The 23,024-nt window shown below is 35.9% G+C and overlaps 1 protein-coding gene across 2 annotated transcripts in view; it reads left to right on the forward strand.

Annotated features, from left to right (window-relative positions):
* Positions 1 to 23,024, forward strand: part of CDH7 (cadherin 7) — an 82,443-nt gene that overhangs the window by 10,260 nt on the left and 49,159 nt on the right. The window lies entirely within an intron of this gene.

Below are 23,024 nucleotides of genomic sequence, written 5' to 3' on the forward strand. Positions count from 1 at the left end.
TACTTAATTCATCCTACTGAGACAAAACCTTGATGTTTGTGTTAATGCAGTTAAGTGCTTAGAATTTACATGCCAACTGAATAATCAAGTTAAATAGGGAACTGCTTTCATGATTACAGCTATCTTTGTGTTTAGGTGCTTTGCTGAATTGGGATTGGTACTTTGCATAATTGAACCCTTAAGAAAGGTGTGCTAGAATAAGAAATGTCATCTTGTGGTGACATTACAATGGTCTTGAAAGTTTTGGTAAAGTTTTACATTATGCAGCAGTATCCATTCTGATGCCACACAGCTGCTGGTTGCCTGTGTGGATTTGTCTTTTAGGCAAATTTGTCCCCAGGTTGGAGTTTTTCTTGTGGCTCTGGAAATGGCCTATTTGGCATTCTTTCCCACTGATAAAAAAAGAAGTGTGGCTTGCAAATTTGAATTTCTCTCCTGGAAAAGAAGCGTCTTGAAATACTCAAGTGAAGACTAGTTTTGATCTGTAGTAATTCTCATATTCAGTCAATTTCTATATTATGGCCAAAAATGCTGTGGTAGTGCTGTAGTACATGATATTTGCATGCATGTGGTTATTTTTAGCTTCACAGTCTGCTCTTTCCCGTCCTTTGCAAGAGTCCTAGCATTCGCAAGCAGATATCTTCCAAAGCGCAACCTTTTTTTTTTTTTTTTTCCCTGAAACATTCTGTGCCCAGCCTGTTTTTGTATCAGCAGTATGAATTGTTGGCTCAGGAATTTGTACCAGCAATCCATTTTGTAGGGAAAGCAGATAAAAATTTTCACTTACAAAAAGAAGCCCATCTTCCTGGAAACACAGTCCTTGCTGAGCCTCTTGTAAGGTAAGATGTGCCCAGTTCCTAACCTTCTCACTGTAGAGGCTTTTCACTGTGTGGCTTCTGAGGTGCAATCATGACTGAAGCCACATTCCCACACAGGGGAGCAAAAAGGTGAAGAAGTGAATTTCTTTCTGTGTCTTAGCATATTATGTGTAGCACCACTTTGAAGTGAGCAGCAGTCATCTTCCTCCCCCTCTTCTCCTCTTAAAAACATCGTTGCTCTTGTTTCAAATCCTTTGCAGGCAGGTAGAGACAGAGAAGACCAAGATTTTGATAGGAAGGACAGATATTTTTTCCTTTTTTAATTTTTTTCCCTTGGTGAGGAGGCTGCAGCAAAGAGAGAAAAAGCTCTCATAACTCATTTTCCTCATCAAATGAAGTGGAAGCAGCGACCAGACTCTGCAGAGTGCTCCGCTTCTGGGGATGCCAGTCCTGCCCTGCCTTACGTTCAGGATGCTTTGCAGGGTGCCAATCTGACTGCACATCCAGGAAGGAGGGACCTTCCTCCAGCTTTTAAGAGTTGTGAGATAAAAAGGCTTCAGAAACACTCAAGCAAATGGAGCTGTAATGGGGAATACTGTCTCCCCGCCACTATTCAATTTTACAAAACCCTAGGCAATTCTGGTTGGAAGGCAGCATTTGGGGGATGTTAGGATTACATGGCAAATCGTTCAAGAGTAGTGAAATACCAATGTAAATTCCGTGTTCAGCACTAGTTCTGTCCTCCTGGGTGTCTGCATGCTGACACTATAATTACATGATCATGCAGGGTAAAATCCTATTCCTCGTAAATAATGTAGTAGGATTCCTATTCAACTCAGTAGAACAAGTCCTTCCCTTAATTTTTCAGTGTTTTCATGTGCTTTTTTACCAAGGCTTCACATCTATACCTGAGGTGTGCTGAGCCTTCCTTCTGGACATCCTTTCTTCATTTTCCTAAATGCATATGTATTTTTTTTTATTAATGCATCAGAGCCTGTTTCTCATGTGACTCTGGAGAAACCTCTGGAGGAGTTCCATTAATTTCACTCTAATAGGAGTCAGAGGTGACAGAAGTTTGGTGCCTTTTTTGTTCTCTTCTTTTAAAATTTAGGTCCTTCCACTCAGTGATATGAAATTTAATCATCTTGGATGTAATTTTGAGCACTTCTTGGGAGATTATTAACATGTAATCAGATTGTGGACTGAACCATATACAATTCTTTTCTTTTGGTCAGCACAGCATATGTTATATTCACTTGAAGGGCTGAAGCATTTAACTGTTTACCACATTAAACTGTTTGGATAGGCACTGTTCTCTTCCAGACATGCCATGTAGGAGGTGAGGCAGTTAACTGTGATGCTTATTGAGCTAGAAGCATAGCTGGCTTCTGTTTTCTGGAAAATGTTTACTATTGCTTGGTAATATGTTTTTGTAAAATGCCTTACTCCATATTTTCCTTGTAAATTATGGTAATGGAATCTATTTAGGCAAAAAAAATAGCATAGAGCAGTTTTAAATGATTTGAAACATAAACACCTAAAATTAGGGAAAATTTTGTTGAATATGCTATTATGTTGAATATTTGAAAAATTATATACGGTCTTGTAATTGAAGTTTCCATGGGTACACATTGGCAAAAAGGGGTGCAGTAAAAGTAGAACTTGAACATTTTGTTGGTACTTTTTTGGTTTTGTTACATAAATATCAGACATCCAGGGTTTGGGTTTTTTTGGTCTGGTGGGTTGGGGTTTTTTATTATTATTTGTTTTAATTTGTCTTCTGCTGCAATACTGTCAGTCTCATCAAAAGCATCATAATGACACAAAATCTCTGCCAGTAAGAATGTAATTTTTCTTATTAAAAAGTAAAAAAAAAAAAAAACACAAACAAACAAAAGAAGCTACAAACAAATCTGAAGAAGCGAAACAGGTCTTTGAACTCCTTGTGAGATGCTGATTGATAGCTGGCTTCACTGTTTTCTTTAGGATCCAAACCAACTCTCTTTTTCCAATGGCTCTAAATTTAGGTATAGTTACAGGGCAGTTTCAAGCTTTTTGCTGAGTTGAACTCTTCCCTTGAGATCCCACTAACATATGAAGGACTGAAAATAAAAACCAGACACTTGACTGAGCACAAACACAAGAAATTAGTATGTAACTTTGAGAGGCTCACTGGTAATTCTCAAAAATAACACTTTGAACTCGTAGGATGCCCCAAGTGTTGTTTTTTATTTATAATGTAAGAGAAAGTAAAGAGTAAGTCCTAATCTGCATTTTCTAGATTGTAAAATCAAGAAAAAAGGTTAAATAAGTGAACTAAGAGCCTATAGTTTCCTAGATTTCAAATCATTGCCTTCCAACACAATTTTACCTGCCTCTTCTGACTGTTTTAAGGTAAATAAACCTGTTGGATTAAATTTTAAAACATGGACAAAAGTGCATAAAAGCTAATTATTTGCAATATTATTTTTGGAGTAGTACAGAATGAGGTGCATGTTTAAAAAAATGAAGTGAACTTAAGCTTTTCCTATAAAATTATGTCATTTAAGATCATTTGCAGGTTCTACAAGTTTTAAGAGAACTTATAGGAAGGATGGGTTTTTAAAGCAGCCATATAACAAGTTTATGTTATTATTAGCATAGAGTGGGTACGTTTTTCCAGTCTCCTCATTTTGGAGGGAAGGAGATTGGATAGGGGAGGATACTGGGGTTTTGGATTAATTCATTGTTTTTCAAAGGTGTTGGTGAATATAACAATAAGGTGAAAGAGTTACACACATGCTATATTTATCTGTGGTATGACCTTGTCTCAGGCCATACAGCAGCAGTCAGCAGTAGGGCTCTTTTCATAGAATTGTAACCTGACATTTTCAGATGTGACTGACGAATTTTGACTGAGTTGGATAATAAATGTCTTTGCTAAAATACTTTAAGGCAGTGAGTACTGTGGAAGTGCTGGCCACTCAGTCAAACTCAGACTGAACTGTGGGAATATTACTGGCATTTTGGGAAATGGAGGGGACATGGGGTGATATTACAAGGGCTAAATATAGGTAAAAAAAACTGGGCTGCCTCACTTGCACATAGTGAAGAAGGAGGTTAGTCAAACGCAATTTTCTGGAGGGATCTGACCCTCCTGCTGCTTCTAGAGGCACCCACAGTGACTAGGGCTCTCTGCTCAGCTTCAGTCTGTGTTTTTTTCCCTCCAAGCATCCTGTGCAAGGTAAATGTTCATGTCTCCTCTGCAAGAAAGCTCTTGGCTGAGAGTACCCACAGCTCTGCAGATTTTTCTTCATTTTCCACCCCAAGTAGTTCTGGAAAAAAACATTCAAACACATATCACTCAGACCAACTATTTTTCACCTGTCTTTGTGGCCTCTGTGTGGAAAACAGACAGCATAATAACTGAGAAAGAAACTTCCCCATTTTTATATTTTTTCCTCCCTTTCTATTTGTGTTATCTTTACTTTTATCATAATCTTTGAAGCACTGTTGTTTTATATATTCCCAGCAGGCCATTTATGAAAGGGAAAAAGAAAATCTGCTGTATATCTTATATTTATCCGTCTCAGAATCTCTTTGCTTTTCTGTGCTATAAAATTTGATAACAGTTGACCTTTTAAGTAAAATGGAACATGCCATTCTTGTCAAGTATTTTCCTACCACAAGTGCTGTAAATGGAATGGATGAACAGCCAAAATAGTTAAGTCCTGCTTACTTGCTTTATGTATTGAATAAGTCTTGGGGAGGTGATGCTTCAGTGGTACTGCACAGGTATGACTTTACCATCTCAACTTGTTCTGTCCAGTCCCAGTATCACATACTCTTTTTCACTGGATAGTCACTGTGGGCTTTGTGTTATTCTGTGCTATAATTTATGTGGATTACCCTGAATAACTGAGAGATGACTGAAAATCCAAATGTTCCCTCCTTAGCATGCAGGGCTAAAGTGTCTCTGGGGAGAATGGTGAAATTAAAGCACAGAGGAAGAATTATCCAAAAGGATAACCTAAAATCTTCTGCCTTTTCCTGGTTGATTTCATCAGCCTGAACAGCTACAGTGTAATTTCCTCTTTCCCTCTTTACTGGAAGTCCTCTTCTCTCATAGCTGAATGGATACTGGAGAAGGTTTTATGCCAGGGACTTAAAGTGATGACAATTTCACAAGCCCAAGCACTAAAAGACAATTTGTATGTAATTTCATTATTAAAAGTGATAATAGAGTTGAGAAACTTACAGTTGGATACTGAACCAGAACATGTAGCTTTTTGATCTCTTTCTATAATATAGAACATTGATCCTTAACATGTGTCGTTACAGAAGAGGAAGGTTAGTGAAGGTGATGACAACATCAGTAAATTAGTCAGCCCTCATGGCAATTTTTCGTTCAATGGCACAGCCATGCTATTTATGTAATCCTGTAATGCCATTTCTGTATTTCAGCAGAATGAGAGGCTCTACCCGCAGTGCTGTGCTCTGGATGTCTTTTGGGCATTATTTAAAATTTTATGAGTCTCTGCCAAAATAGAAAAGCAAGAGTAAAAGCTAATTTTGCAATTATATGTAGATGAGAGGCTCCTGTATGCTTGGCTGGTTATCAGAAAATGCCTTATTTTCAGGAAAAAATGAGATTTAAAGTTCTGATGTCAGTCAAGCTGATGCTGCTTCAGCTGACATTCCTTCTCCTTTTCATCTTCAGAGATTGTACTTGGTCCCTTAGCTCTTGTTATTGGCTGTCATTCAGCATCCAGTTTTATGTCCATCCTCTTGTCTCACAGTTCTATGTTAATGGCATTAGAAATACAGCACTGTAAAACTATGGCTATCAGGAACTGTGAGTATTTGCATTGTTCTAAGACTAAGGAAGTGCATTCATTAATTATTTTCCTATCTAAAATGCAAGCAAACACAACCCCTGCTCTGAGGCAATGGTTTTATAAGGCAAAAACTAATGGCAGACTAAGAAGCAATGACAGAATTCTGAGAACTGCGGTGTTAATCAACATCTGAAAATAGTTTGAGAACAGTGGGTCACTAGTGCTGTTTTCTATGAAGATAAAATATTTCTTTTTCTGAAAATGAGACTCATGCAACATTTTAAAACATTATGAACATATAATAGAGAGCTCTTTCCTGCCTTTACTTCCCAGTGTTTATAGATGTCAAGTTGTTTGAAACTTCTAAGTGCAGACCTATTTAATATCTATGTTAGTACAAGACTACATCTTCTTTCAGACCAGTAAAGATAAAGGATGTTTTCCAATTGCTTTCAAAATATCAGACTGCATGTGCTTTATAGTTTTAGATCTTGTAGCCCGCTGTCACACTACCTTTTTCATGTCGCCTTTTTTTCACTTATACATCTTCTGTTAGCCATAAGTGTCTGTCTACAGACTCATTGGGCATTCATTTAATGTATTAAGTATTTTCCATGTGTCACCATCTAAAAGTGCTGCCAGGACTGTTGCTGCCTTGTCATATTTCTACTGCTGAATTTCTTCTTTGCTTCACATTTGTTTTTAAATATTATACTGCATTTCTTAATTTCCTGGCCCCTCATTTTTTCCCTCAATAATCACTTAATAAAATAGGACCTGTGTACATATGTCAATGTTTCAGAGCTAACTTTAACCACTTAAAGGGAGAACGTGGCACAATATATTTAAAGATTCTGAAAAAAATCAGGGAATGTTTCCTTTGCGTGCAATAAGCTGGCTTTTACATAAATACACTGATGATAAGTACTGGAACTCTCTTCAGTATTATCTTATTCTCTCAGCACTATGCATTTCCTTGGAAGAGATAGCTGATCAAAGTGCTAACAGTGGAGCTGCTGAGAGAAGAAAGATGTTAATACACTAAGTTGCTCAGTTCTTTTAGAATAACTATTAGCTACCTTATGCTACCAGCATATTCTCTGTCACTTTTGCACTGGAAGAGATACTTACTGTCATGTAAATTAGAGACAAGTAGCACTTAGAAAAGGCAGTGGAGTGTGTGCTCTAAGAGAACTCTAATTGTCTCCCAACTGTTCAAACCATGGTCATGATATGAGTACCAGCCTATTCCAAGAGCAGAAGTTTGAGGATGTCATAATGCTTAATCTTTCATAACTTCAAGGTTATAAGAAGGAGGATTAGTCAGTTAAAAATAGGCATGGGTTTTTTTTTACTTGATATAAATAAATGTTGTGAACACCTAACTATAATTCATTTGAGCTCAATGTATAAGCAGGAACTCTCTTAACCTTTCCAGGCAAGTGTAAATTTAGCCAATGAAGAAGCTCATTGGCAACAGATCATTGATCACCAAAATCAGTAAATAGGTTCATAAAATTGAAGAATATATTTAATATTATTTCTTACAGATGTTCTTGAAAAAAAATACTACCATTTACAGTTATAGCAGTGTAAAAATATTTGGTGATGTTACAGCCCTGTGCTGTTGCAAAAGTAATATTGCTATTTATGTAGGTGTAAGGCACATAGTATGGTAGTAGCACACTACACGCCATAAACATAGCAAAGAATAAGCCTTATTTTTTTCTTCCAGATAAATAGGAATGCCAAGACAGATATAGCTCTTTTGCATATAGAAGTTCATGCGCCATTACTCATGTACCAGGAAACACACAATATGCCTTACTGACTTGGTCTCAAGCTGTCTTTTTCAGAGACCTCCCCTGGGAGAAGAAGATAATTCTAAACATTCAAGAAGAAGGCAAAATTTTTTTTAATAGTTTGGATTATTAAGTTATGCTGTTCATAAAGTAACTGAAGATTTAGTCCAGAATCTTCAGCTCGGTTTTATTGACCCTAGGAGAATACTTGAGAGTATTAATGTTGCAATACAAATATCTGGTCATTTCAAAATTGAATTTTTAACTGATATTTTATTATGTAGGTTAGTGAAAGAGGAATACTGAGGATAGATTTGCAACATATATCAACATATTCCACATTTTGAGAATGAAGAACTAGTGGCTTCCTTTCATATAGTACTTTAATGTTCCTAAAACACCAAAGGGATGCATTGTGGCATTGCTTGTGGGAGAAAAGGCGTATACTAAGGACAACTAAGGACACTCTTACATAATATTCTACCTACAACACAGAAAATTCTTAGACCCTCTCTTAGCAGAAAGAAAGAAATTTAATGTCATTTTCTAGGTGATGTAAGATTTTTCTGCATGAATTCCACAAAACATTGCCAGAGCCATACTGTTTCATTTAGTTTTTCTGTTTCTGTAAATCATGAGAAATTACCTTAAGGATTAACAAGACGTGCAATTCTGTTGCTCTGGAGTATATGTGATAAGAATTGAACCCAAAAAGTTATTTTTCATTTGAAATGCTTCAAAAAAATATGGAAAATCTGGTAGTTGGTAGCTACATGTGCAAGGATGAGAAGCTGCTTAAACACTTCATACTGTGGTACCAAATTGTAACCCTGCTCACTAGGCAATCAGGCAATTCATTTTCCTTACAAGGTAGGCAGGTGCTGTATTAGGTGAATTTTAGCTTGTTATCCTGTAACAATGAAAAGTTTTCAGACACAGCTGGGAAAAGCAGATGGTCATTTCTTAAGTTTCCATAATCATGGTATAAACGTAATGCCATAAATTAGCAAAATACTTAATTTTTCTTTCTTACACAATCTATACACATTATATGGGCAGAGCAGGCATTTGGAAAAGTGCTTGGCATGATTTTATGTTTCTTTTTTAACTGGCAGGGCTGTAATTCTACATAGTCTACATGTTAAAAACTGTTTAAATAATTCAACTTGCTTCTGGATGTTCATAATCTTCATGCATATGTAGACTCTTATCCTTCCCACCATGTTTCACCCTTTACCACTTAGCTGTTGCTTAGCCAAGCAATACTTTTAAAAGATTTTCCTTTTGAGTCAACACTGTAGTCCTGTGTTCATCCATACTGCTCTTTCATTCATACCCTCCTTTGTTTGAATATCTTCTTGACAGTGAAAAGCTGTGAACAAAAGCACATTATTGTTGCTTTAACTAAACAGGAAATAAGCCAAGTGAAACTGTTACTTCCTTTCTCATTGTAAGATTCAAATTGCACTATTCATGTTTGTTTCTTTCTTTGCAAATTCATGTCCGCTACCATGCTGAGAATCTTAAAGTCTTATTGCTTTTCTGGTTTTTTTATCTTTATGCTGAATCAAACATACTTCTGAGTGAGTATCAGTCCCAAAGCGATGGAAATAATAGTTGTTTGAAATGTTTCCATTTGTTTGCTGACAAACCAAGTGAAGCCATGTCAAACAAGGTTTTATGGAGCAAACATGCAGGAATTAGAATGATAGCACTGATGAAGCATATACACAAATGGGTATATATGTCTAGGAAGCAATGGAGGGACCTCACATTGAAGAATAGTTCCTGCTTATCCTGACTAATTTATTTAATTCAGATTTATCTTAAAATTCAAAGAAAATGTAAAAATTCTAGCCTGCATTGGTTTTAGTTTGGGGAAATAGAGATTTAAAAAGTTAAAGAGAAGAAAAAGTATGCCAAAGACTAAGTGTGAGACAGGAAGCAACATGATGAAGCATTTTGCTTTGTTTTTATCACTCTGGAGCCTGATGTAAAACTGAAATCAATAATAAAATAAATTTATATTAAGATGTAACAATCTAATCACAGAATGGCCCAGGTTATGAGAGAACATAGAGATTGTCTGGTCCAACCTCACTGCTCAAGCAGGCTTGTCCCAGAGCACATGGCATAAGATTGTGTCCAGACAGCTCTTGAATATTTTCAATGAGGGAGACTCCACAACTTTTGTGGGTAGCCCATTCCAGTATGTGGTCACCTGCACAATAAAAACATTCATCCTTGTGTTCAGGTGGACCTTTCTGTGCATCAGTCTGCCTGTTGTGTCTTGTTCTGTTGCTTGGTGAAAAGTCTGTCTCCATTTTCTTGGCACCTCTCCTCAGAATCTTATAGACATCGGTGAGGACCCCTTTCGGTTCTCTCTTCTTGAGGCTGAACAGGCCCAGCTCCCTCAGCCTGTTTTTGTAAGAAAGAAGCTCTAATCTCCTAGGCATCTTTGTTGCCTTCTCTCCAACCTGTTCCAGGAGCTCCATGGAGCTCCAGGAGCTCTCTTTTGTACAGAGGAGTCAAAAACTAGAAACAGCACTCCAGATGTGACCTCATCTGGGCTAAGTAGAGGGGCAGGATCACCTTCCTTGACCTGCTGGCAATGTTGTTCCTAATTCACCCTAGGATGTCACTGGCTATCTTGGCCACAAGAACACACTGGCCCATGGACATTTTGTTATTTACTAGGACCCCTGGGTCCTTCTCCAAAGAGCTACCTTCCAGCAGATCACCCTTGGTCTGTCCTGGTCCATGGGGTTATTCTTCCCCAGGGGCAGGACTCTTCACTTGCCTTTGTTGAATTTCAGACAGTTCCTTTCTGGTCATCTCTCCAACCTGTCTATGTACCTCAGAAGGGCAGACCAGTCTTCTGGGATATTGGCCACTCCTCCCAGCTTTGTGTCATCAGGGTACTTACTGAGTAGACATCTGCCCCTTCATTCAAGCCATTGATGAATAAGTTAAATACCGGCTGTATTTTTGAACCTTGGGAGACACCACTAATGACAGGCCTCCAACTACACCCTGTGCCACTGACTGCAACTCTCTGGTTCAGCCAGTTCTCTATGGTCCTCATTGTGCACTAATTCAACCCACACTTCCTGATTTTGCCTATGAAGATGTTGAGAGACACAGTGCTGAAAGCTTTGCTGAAGTCAAAGTAGACAATATCTACTGCCCCCATCCCTCCAGGTAGCTGTTTCATTGCAGAAGGCAATCAGGTTGGTCCGGTGTGATTTACCATTAGTGAATCAATGCTGACTGCTCCTGATCACCTTGTTGTCATCCACATGGATAGAGATGGTCTTTTGAATGAGGCCCAGGATTGAGGTGAGAATCACCTTAAGTGTAGGTCTTGATTCCCTATGCTCTTTGCTAAAGAAGCTATATTCATCTGTATGGATCAAAGATTGGTTTAGGTCACCTCAATCCACCCCATGGATTCTAGAAAGCAGGCCTGACTTGGTTATGTTAGCACAGATGGAAAAGGAGGGCAGGTAGCCAGAGATCCAGTAACATCCAGGTTTTAGAAATATACAGTGGAGTAGGTCTGTTAACTAGCAGATGTATTTGAAAGAGACAAAAAAGGTAAGTAAAGTTCATTTTTAATCAAAAGAGGAAAATGCCATGTGCAGCAAGGTAATCTGTGATACAAGACATCAAAAGCAAATATCATCAAGACAAAACCTAGTAGAACAAGTTTTTATGCTTCTATAATGAGACTAAGGAAGCAATGAATAGAAAATGAAAGATGCAAATATTTCTTATAAAGCATTACTGGAGAGGGCTAGAGAATTTGGAATTTGTTCAAAAAAGCCTAAAACATGAGCAGCAGAGTGCCAAATAGCACAGGACAAGACAGAATAGCATTCTATACATAGAGGTTCCAAGAATTACTGGGTCAAGATAAAGCATGGATAAGTGAAAAACAACATGAAGATCTGGAGGAGTCCAAGCAAGCAATTCTGAGCTCTCAGCAGACAGATGTAAGGATGCAAATATGTGCAGCTGTCAGGGAAGTAACTGGACCATGTCCAGACTGTTTCCAAATTAAGAACCAAAAATCAAAATTATGAGTTCTCTGGTCTACCATTTAAGAAGGCAGCTCGCACCTTACAAAACAATTTTTTGGGGGGTGCTAAAAGGATGAAATAATGACATCCATGGTTTTTAGAACTTTAGTAGACACCTTTTCTTCTAGACTGGTATTTTGACATTGATCATTTCATGTAACTATATTTCTTCCCATCTGCAGGCTGCATGAGAATTTTTCATGCAGACTAATTTCAATGTCCTGTCAAAATTAGATGCTCTTCTATACTATCTAAATCACAGTATCACATTCAAAAATTTCCATTCATCTCTTATTTTAGTAAGCAGAGATGGGTAGACAATGATGGTCCATTCTGCTAGTCTGATGACAAAGTCATCTTTCTGGATTTTTGTTTTTTTTGGCAATTTTACTTCTAGCAGCACAAAGTGAAGTCAATGGCTGCTTTATGTGTGGGATGATACAGACTGAGGTCCCAGGTGCTTTTTCAGGTTTCCAAAATACCTTCCAAGCAGAAAATGGGACTGTGAGTAAGATGGAAAGGTTAAGACGTCCACTCTGATGATAGATCCTTCTGATTTAAAGATATAAGGGTCTGTATCTATATACCATATTAAAAAGGGAAGATATTTACCTTTGCTTCGGAAATTATGTTATCATATGTGTTTTAGACAGTGGCCAACCTTACAGTTCTGATCATTTGGTGCATGCTTTGTATTATACTTAAAATGCAAATATCATTTTGGAACGCAGTTTGAGGATTTAGCAGGATGTGCTAACAATTTTTGTCTCAGATTATATTTTTCTGAAAATTACTTTGTAAAATAATTAGGAGGATAAAGGGGAGACATGTCTCAGTAATCAATAGACCCTCTCTGATGTTTTCCTGTAAGTTTGGGTTCAACAAAAGCATTTAATACTGTTAAATATTTTATCTCAGTATTTAAATACCTTCAGGGTGGAGTGTCAGAAGAATCAGTAGGTTGTCACAGGGCAAAGGCTGCTCAGGCCCCTGAGTCTTCACATTGGCTTGGAAACTCATACAAACTGTATGATGGTTAAATATGTGTCTGATGATTTACAGAATAGCAGAAAATTTGCTCTTAAAAGCGACTGCATAAAATTATCCTGTGTTACTCCAGTAGATGAATTCTATGTGTGAGTCACACCTGCCTGTTCCAGTGATAATTTTTTCCCACTTATTATTGCCATTAGTCCTGCTGAGCTAACACAGCTGAGAGACAGCAAACTTGAGTGTCATCCACAGACTTGTTTGTTATGTTCCACTAACCTACACCTGCAAAATCCTATTGTAAGCTATGGGGCCCTACATTTTTAAAATTAGAAGATAGCAGGAGCTTTACTTGATTTTATAACCAGGGGATAGATTTAAGCAAGATTGCAATATTAACGACTTGCATATGACCTGTCCACTGAGTCTGAAGTGCAAGACAAAGAAAGGAATTGCTGGTTTTATACTATTACTTTTTATCATGCTGCATACTAATAGAAGGTCTGTGTACTGTCCTAATGCAATTTTTAATGATTAAATTGGCTTGGTTGGTTAATTAATTTTATATTTTACCAGTTAACATTTAATTCACTAGATTTGCTGTTGAACTACTATCTTTCTACTCGCACCACTATTTTTGGGTATATATGGACAAAAAGCATGGTTTTATAAGTGAACTGGTATGTTTTTCCTTTGACAAAAATGATTACAGAATTTAATAGTGCATTCTGGTTCCTTTGCTCTCTTATATAGGCACTGGTTTTACCTTCCAGTCTTCCACAAGTTTTAAAAGTATAGCTGCAGAGCAAACTTGGGCTGTCATGAACACTGACCACCAGTGATTGATGACTTCTGTGAACAACATGCTTTAGAGTTGCTCATGTATTCTTCGCTGAAAACAAATTTTAGAAATATCTAAACAATCACTTTGCCTTCTCATGAATTTTATTTGGCAAATATGAATAGAGGTTAATGGAGAGAAGAAAAGTGGAAGTGATGAAAAGGATGTATGTAGGAAAAAAATAAGCCAGCCACAAACTCCCAAAAGAGCGGGGCTACTACTGGACAATGGATACAACAAGTTGGAATATGTGGAAAGAGTGTGGCTGAAGAAACACAGTGACCTTTGAGCATGTATATAAACTAGAGACAGGTGGAGAATATAAATTTTATTAGCAAATCACTAGTGAGATTAGGAAGGAGAACTTTTTGTCCACTTCAGAAAGTTTGATTTTAGTGATTTGGAGTGTGTAGATACTTCATTAATTTGACTAATCTGCTTGTGACTTTTCTTTGCAGAAGCTCTTATTTGTGCTATTTTTAAAAGGTAGCTTTCAGCTATTTGTGAACAACATAACTATTTACTAAAATGCCATTGTGTTTATATGAAAACTTGTGCAGTTTTGAAGGGAAAATGTACAGCAAAATAACATAAATAAGAGATTTTTATGTGCAGAAGCAATTATTATTTGAAAAATATTTACTGAAAATAACATTTTCCTTTTAAGAAATATAAAAGTTTGGCACTATCTATTAGTGTACATGGCTCAGAGGCCAATGAATAGGGATATAATTATTTTTTTTTCCCTTTAAACTATGGGATCCTCAATTAATAGAAATTGTACCTTTCTTTCAGTGCACGGAGCTGTGCTGATTTACACCAAGCTTTATAGAACTTCCCTAAGGGGACTTCCATAAATGAAATGATCATTTTAATGGACCACACAGAAGTTACAAGACAAAAGTGGAAATGCCTTGAGTATAAAGTTCTGAACATTACAATTGGTGACAGAAGGCCTATCAATGAGACAGTAATCCTATAAAAATACAGAAAGATCAGATTGTTTGTTGAATTAGACTTGCTTTAATATGGATGCATGCAAGGGAGCTGGAAACTTTGCATCTGTTTTGTATACAAAGTGATTAGATTGTGATCACTTAGTCCAAGAGGATAGAAATGATGCACAATTCTGCCAGGATGAGACATGCAAATTGGATCAATTAAGCTTTGAGAGCGCTCAGACAATCTGGTAGAGAAGTTTACATGCTGTGTCAAGTGAAACTTAGCAAAGATCAGTCCTGGGGGCAAGTATTACAGTGATTCAAACTCTAATGTCTGAGAGTAATTAATTGTTTTCAGATTTAGTTATAAAATGGATCAGATACTATAATGAAACAATCAGATATTATAATAAAAGATCCCTTACAGAGATGCTTGATGTTACACCACAAGTATGACAGGGAAAATAGTAACAGTCATTTGAATTACAACATTTGAAGTAGAGGTGAGTAAATTCAGATGACTGATCTTGTTTGCAGCTAACAACAGAATCCACAATTCTAGTAACTCCTGTACCTTCATGTTCACCACAGTGTTTCAGAAGCAGGGAGTATTCTCATTCTCACTGTGTGCACTATTTTCATTGAACCAAAACTCACTCAGAAGGAGGTCAACAAGAAAATGATCATTAGGTAAGGGTGCTGTAATTTCATCAGAGACCATGTAAGAATTTGAGTTATGTACCCTAATCAATGTCCTTTATAGTGTCAAAAGGACATGTTATTTTATATAATCAGAGGGGCCTCTATGGAAATTGAAAATTCTCAATATATGTGAAATACTGGAAGCCTCAGAAATGTTTTGAAAGAAGACACTAAAATTTTCAGAAAAATCCAGACATCTTACAGAATTGGAAATAGGTCTGCACAATTTGAATTTCAAGGTAGATTCAGCAAGTATACACGAGCAGTGTAAAATAACACCTTCAATTTCACTATTTTCTCAAAATTTGTTTATCAGTGGCACATATATTGACACTTAATGGCAATGAGTAAGAAATACAGTAAGATTATGTTATGGTGAAAACAGATGAAAAAATCTTGGCATCATCATTGTATATGGCAAATCTCATATCCTTGTTTGTTTTTTTTTTTTTTTTCTATTTTAAATACAAGTGAAGTTTAATCTTAAATCATAAATAACTTCTCACATCATTTGAAATGACAAAATATGATTTAAGGAAAGAAGGTATAGTGACTTCAGAGGAATTTGATAAGATTTTCTTTGTTAAATGCTTGTTGTAAACACCAGCATAGAAAAAGGCACTAAGAGAGCACTGCCTTTTACATAGAACTGTTAAAATCCTTCTAAGCTGGGAGGATTTACAATTAACCTAGTATTGTTCATGTTAAGGCAGTTTTTTATGGTTTGAATGATGCATTATCCTCCCCCTCAAATATTTTCTGAAAAACAAGCAGAAAACCTGGGCATTAAAAGCATTTATTTCCCAGCCCTTAATCCTGTGGAGTTTAAATGCCTATCAAGATATGAATTACTATCTTGAGTTCAGCCTAGTTATATCTGAAAATCCTTGCAGGCCTGCAAGTTTGAATGGTTAAAAAAAAAAAAAGCTAGGGAGAAATCAAACTTCTTAAAGTATCTGTTCACAAAGGATCATTTTAAATTATCTGAACAGTTTCAAGCTGACTTTCAAGTGTCCATATTTACTGTGCATACTCTGCTTTAGCTTGTTCTGAATACTGAACAGCTACCATGTGAATTTATGTAAGGAAATCTCTTAATCTTTCAATGCTACTTCTTATAATTAGGCATATGTGACACACATGTTCATTAAAACAACCTTCCTCTTAGAACAGGGGTTAAGGGGCTGTTTCAGAAAGATACTCAGACATATGCTTTCATGACTGTTAAGCAAGTCCTGACACTATCTGTATGGATAAAGATGATTTCCTAACCTAGAAAATTCTAAACCAGGTTTAATTTGATGTAGCACCAGATTAAATTTCCTTAAGTTTTGAAGTGAATTTTGAACAATGGGCTTTATGGGTGAATTAACACACCAATATATATATGGGTGGATGGATGGACTTGAGAAATATTCTTTGGGTAAAAATCAATATGATAAGCTACCTTCAGTGAAATACATAATGGTAGGGGAAAGAAAATAAAAATTGTCCTACAGTCTACTGAAAAAAAGAGCGTGTTATTTGTCATTCAGTGTTTTACCTTTACTTTTACCTTTACTGCAGAGTTAGAAATGGGTTGCAGTAGTTAATGGAAAGCATTCACAGTAATATTAGGGTGTTTATCAAGCCAGACTCTAAAAGAGATTCTAAATGAAATGTAAACACACTAGCAACAGAAACCTGTGTTTTATGATAACAAATTAAATAAGGAATTATTTTGCTCTTTTTTACCTGAGCTCATTTTAAGACACAAGATATGTGTCTACATGAAGGTATCTAATACTCTCCACTTTATTTGGCCATGCACTGGTTTTTCATCTTACATTGTCATATTAACAATGAAATTATAATGCTTTGCTATAGATATTCATTCCTGCCCTTTTCATATGAAATAATTCACTCATTTTAAAATGCTATAGTAAATTTTTGTGTTCAAATTCTCTGTTACTGATTAATTTCCTTGACCCACTGTCAGCTCTGCGCAGTTGTGACTTTCTCCACAACATGCTTTCCGAGGTACTAATTATGTCCAATGTGGGCATTGTGTCAAAATCTTAATTTTGCACTTTAGGTCTACGAGTAGTCGCATTGATCTTAATGAGAAGACCTATGAGATTAGATTTCTGAAAAATGCTTTGGGAAATACCTGGATAGTATGAAATATTTTTTAACATATAACCAATTTGTTCATATGGAAAATTGTCAATTTAAAGTTGACTATATCAACTTTCTTTAAAGTTCAAAGTCAGCATCAGGTATTGCATTTTTTCAAACATATAGAGTTGCATAAAGAAAGACAATAGGAATTTAGTTTTTATGAAGAAAAACACAAGAACAAGCACTGTTATCTTGACATTTGTACTATCATTTTAGTTAAGAATTAAAATTAGTATTTAGACCAACCTGTAAATTCCGTTTTGTTATGACAGTTTTGTAAATATTAATTAACAAGTCCATAGTTGTTTTCAGGAAATTAAAGATCAGTGAGTACATGGACCCAGTTAACTACATTTTTTCTGTATTGAAAGTTTTTAACCATTAAAACGATCAGATCATACTCTCTTCTGTAGTCCAGTACTTTATAAACTTCTCTAGACACTTAACCCTAGTTACTTACACTGCTTTACAGTTAGGTATTTTACCACTGTCTTCCAGTCTGTCAGGGTGTCAGCATTTCCCACTAACACATAAGGTAAGATTATGAGTCTATCTTTAGTAGCATTAAACTTTCAAAAGCAAATTAAATGTGAGGAATTTATACAACATAAAACCAAAACGAAAACAAATGAAAAAAGCTCTACACCCTCTGGGTGTCTAGTCCTTGGTACTAATGTTCTTTGGAAGCAGGTTCCTATGAGAAAAATCATTATCCACCAAGCAATGCTGCAAGCTATTTTGGATAGTTGAAGCAGAAAGAGGATAATCACTCTAAACTATAGATCAGTAGTTTGACAAAGAAGAGACAATATGGGAGGTATAATTTCCAATCTAAAATAAATACATTCAGTATAAGTACATATCTCATCTCAGAAAATACTTTAATACCAAATGAATTTTTGTTTGTAAATTCGGTATTATTGATATGGTAGTCAAACAAGAAGTGTGTATGATTATTTTTCCTGTGCAGTGCTGTTACAGATTATTCTATAGATTACAGAGTTAGAGACAAAAAAATAGATCCTCTAATGTGCTCTCATTTTCCATGGTTGAAATCCTAGGCCCAAATTATTACGGCTGCGTGGAAAAAGCATTATGGGAGAAACTTTCTAATTACCATATTTGTATTCTAATGTCTTATTTCTGTTTTCAAGGACAGATAAAAAAGTAAAAGCATTAATTTTCATTATTGAAGGTACATAAATTCTGTTACTTCCTTTCTTGTTTCATTTACCCTCTTTCCTTTCTTTCTGTGATAAAAGGGATAGTGCATACATGCATTGTCTGGTCATAATAACTAACTAACTAAAAAAAAAAAACTGTACTGAAATAATTAATAGAAGTATGTACAGTGTTATAAGAAGGGAAAATATTCATATTACTATAAATATATATTTCTACATCTACGTATGCGTTTCATTCAAGAAAAATATATGCTCAAGAAACAGTACTTCACTGTATGTGTGTTAATACTGTGCAAACAGAAATTATTTCATGTATAGTGAGGAAGTAATTTGAGAAGAATGAGTGAAGTTTCTTGAAGGTTCTGTTTCTGCAAGCTGCTACACATATATAAACTTTTCAAGCCCATGGACATCTGCTAGCTCAGAGCTATTATTCTATGAAGTATAGTGGGGACTTTGAGATTTTTTTGACATGCTACATTTTTAAAGCCTGAACACATTCATAGACGCCATATGTGGAGAATGCAGGAAGGAAGCATCCTTGAAATAAATTTATTATACTGCTGAAATAGAGTATAGTGACTTTAAGGGAATTTTGTCTTACAGCTTCAGTGATTCTTGGCAACAAAATAAATCAAACCACTGGACCAGCAAATCCGTCGCTTTAGTATATAACAGCAAGTTGTTTTGTGCACTATGAATAGATATGGATCATGTGGAAATGCTGTTGGCATGTATGGAAGTGAACTTAGGCCCTTTCCTGGAGAAGAAGTAAGACCCAAGCTAGAGCTAGTAAGAGTAAACATTCAGAAATTTGTAAATAGAGTTTCACTGCAGTGATATTTTAACATGATTTAATTGTATTAGGCACTTTTATAAAAGAGGTTTGAGTCATTGGTTTCTTTAACCAAAATAAATTTATCTGAGTAAAAAAGAGCTGGTTTTGTATAAAAAGTAGTCAGATGGCAAATCCATTCTATGTTAGTTTCTCAATGATGCTGTTTTTTTACTGAGATGTTTAGAATGAATACTCCTAGGAATAAATACTGATAGACTGTGAGTAGTGTGGGGAAGAAAATAAACACCACCACCACCACAAAAAAAAAAAAAAAAAAAAAAAAAAAAAAAAAAAAAGAGAAAACAACTGAACCAGAAAACCCACGCAATGCTGAATATTGAAAAGCTCTGTGAGGATTCCAGTGTGCATTTTGTCTGCAAACAGTGTGGTCTGTTTCCATTCTAGGAAGCTGATTTCTGATAAGTTTGAAGCCAGTGCGTGAGGGGAAAGCAAGTCTCCTTTTTTCCAGTTCTTCTTATTAACATGTTATGTTATCTATAGGCTCTTGGTGGTGCTACAATACAGTAATGCTGTCCCCCCATCCCCAATAAATATTATGCAATTAGTACATGATGATGCACAGTATGCAGATGGTTTTTACCTCCCAAAGCTGTCTTTTTAAGAGAGTGAATGACAAATAGTCATTTTGGGGAGTGACATGTCATGATGATGGCCTATTAAAACTCCTCAAGAATACTCAGCCAGCTACATATGCCCACTCAGCTCCATCCACAGCAGCAGCTGCTTCTGAGTTCCTCCTGTAGCTGCAGTAAACTTAATGGGCTGGCTGCACAATTCCCTGTCGCCACAGGGCATTTTGTGTTCTTATTAAAACTGGGGAGTGGAAAAGGCACAGATTTGTGACTACAGCAGCTGCAGAGACTGGAAAAGGACAGAAAAGAGAAGGGTACATGTGTGTGTATGCACATGTGTACATGTACATACAGGCACTTAAATGTATGTCTAGATATACAATCTCTGCCTATATAAAGAGCTACATTATATGAGTATGCACAAGAAGAGAGAACACTACAGACACAGCTGAGTATTATTAAGAGAAAAAAATATCATAGAAATGTGACATGGATGCTCTTATCACATCAAGTTTTCAGTATTTCCTATTAATTATTCAACTCACTAGCCTTTAGATGACAGTATCAGTTATTTCTAGGGGAACTATTCTTCTGAACTTTGTCTTCAGCCTAGAAGCCTTAAGGGCTTACTTAGATGCTAACTGGAATATTGTGAAGTGAAAGTTTTAGAATTTTAGTACTTCTAATTTGAATTTTGTTTGAATAATAGCCATCAAGGAAATTAAGTTTCACTGCTCCCTTTCCTCTTTAACCCCCATTTTAGAAAGGCTGGCAAAATTAAATATTCACTTTCACTTCATGTGGCTGAGGTGATAAGATTATTATCCTCTTGAAGCACTGATCCACCACTTAAAAGTATAAGGGCTGCATAAGGGCTTTAACTAAACTCTTCCAGCAGTATCTCTGAACATTTTATTTTGGAAACAATAAGAGGAAGGAGGGAATAGTAAAACCTTACTGTTTATTCCAGGTTTGATGATGGAAGAGCATAAGTAAATGAATACAAATTCTTAGTATTTTAGGTTCTTAGGCACAGAAACATGCATTCTGTAACAGAAAAGAAGTTGTTCAATATCTGCATTAACACCAGAAATAAGGATTGTTTGAGGTTTTTTAAAGAAAAATACCTAGTTCATTCAAAGTCAGCTCGCAGTTGTACTATGTTCCCTGCTCATCAATCATATTTATTTTGTTTTCTCCTGTGGTTTCAGGGCTTGAAAACCAATGGCAATTAAAATTTCAATCTTTTTTCTTTTTTTACCTTCTGTTTTTTTTTTTTTTTTTTTTTTTTTTTTTTTTTTTTTCCGTGCACTTGGAGTAGTGGTATTGCACATCTTCAGTAAAATGACACTTGACCAGATTCAGGTAATCATCTTTTTAAATTGTTGTTGCATTAAGCAGTGTATGAAAAGAAGATGCTGATAAAGTTATACAACATTACTCTGAAATAGTATTCTTGCACTTCAGATGTATCCATGTTCTCATTCACTTTGGCTTTTGGTTTCTGAATATTTTTACCTTTTATTTGTTTATTTATTTTATTTTTTTTCCTTCCTTTCCTGTTAAACATTTGTATTTATTTTACCTCATCCTCTCCTTTCTTAATAATGACTGAATACCTTGATTGCAGATGATTTATTCTCACTGGTTTTTTGTACTCTTAAATATGAAGGTCTTGGAGGTTCAAATTACACCAAATGTCATACATTTTGATTGTAGGAGGACTATTATGGACTATAATCTGTGGGATGAAAACTGATACTTCCAAAGGGATGTGCCTTGGTTTTACCTTGAATCTGAAATGTGTTCATTTGATAGGTAATTTCTGATGACTTCATTGAATTTGTGGTGATCCTGGGTATCTACCTTGTGGTCATTCATAGGACCCTAATATTACCTGTGTCAAAACAAAATGTGATTCAGAGGCAATCTGAGTTCAGGCAGCCTGTAGGGTCAGTGATGAAGGTGAAGAGATCTCTGAAATGTCCTGCACCTTAATTATCTCAGAAGTTCTTAGGTCTTTGATCAGCTCTGAGCATTCCAGACACTGTTTTGGATATTTTAAATCAAGTCGGAAGAGAAATGTTGTCTTGGCTGACCAGATTTTTAGCAACCCAATCACCCACTTCTTGTGTTAGATAAATATAACATGGTTATACTGTGGTCTGCAGCATGAGACTTTGTTGTATTCCCTCATGACTATTTCTGCTCTTGCCTGACAAAGAGCAAGTCTGAAACCAACAAAACAGTGCATGAAATTGCTAGTACATCAACGTGGCAAATTGTGCCACAGTGACACCATTGTCTGCGCTGGTTCCCTCCTATGCTGACAACATTGCTGAGACAAGGAAACTCTGGCAGCATTACAGGCATATTCCTTTTGTTCAAACTCTAATTAAACATGCTGGAGCTTTGGGTATAGCCGTTTATATTGACTTGATCTCTTGTCTTCAGTATTATCTATTATGCTGAAAGCACAGAATGTAGACCAGCTTATTTCTTTCTGAGCCTAGGCCTATACTATAGTTTTACATAAATTAATAAAACCAAAAGCAAACAAAAGCCCTCCAGGAGCTCCTTTATCACTTTCTCAACATTTCTTGGAGAATAGAGTTTTATAAGAAAATCATTACCTACTGAATAATACTTTCACTGGTGCCTGGGTATGAAGTCAATTATATGAATCACAGGCCTTTGCTGACATCAATAAAATGTTGAGGAATCTTTTTCTTTCCCTCATGACTTCTGTAATCAGACTGAAAGATAAATTTAAAAAGATGTCGTAGGCTGTTGATACTGAAATATGGTTTCAGTTTACAAGAATGATAGTTTCATGGCTCCCTCTGAGAACAATGATCCTATTAGTAACTAATGTGTTTGTGAAGTCCTTAGACATTGCAGAAACGTGGCATGTGTGCACATTAGATTTTACTGAAATGTTAACTACATTGTCTAGGTTGAATATTAAATATTAGTTACTATTTGCATTGAAATTGTTCCAAAGCACCAGCACTGAATCCTTAGTTATCCTGATAGTTCAGAAATATAGTGTTACATAAAAAAAAAAAAAAAGAAAAAGGAGAAAAAGGAGATAAAACCTCTATAAATATCTAGTACTTTATGAGTCATCACAAAACACATACTAACAATGGTAATCTAAGGGGAAAGGGGATTTGAAAACTTTGTATGTATAACCATAGTAAATATTGACTCCAAGAACAGCAATTTTAAGAACCTGACTGTTGTGATGACCAAA

This window comes from Anomalospiza imberbis, chromosome 1 (assembly GCF_031753505.1).
Source record: "Anomalospiza imberbis isolate Cuckoo-Finch-1a 21T00152 chromosome 1, ASM3175350v1, whole genome shotgun sequence".
Lineage (NCBI taxonomy): Eukaryota > Metazoa > Chordata > Aves > Passeriformes > Viduidae > Anomalospiza > Anomalospiza imberbis.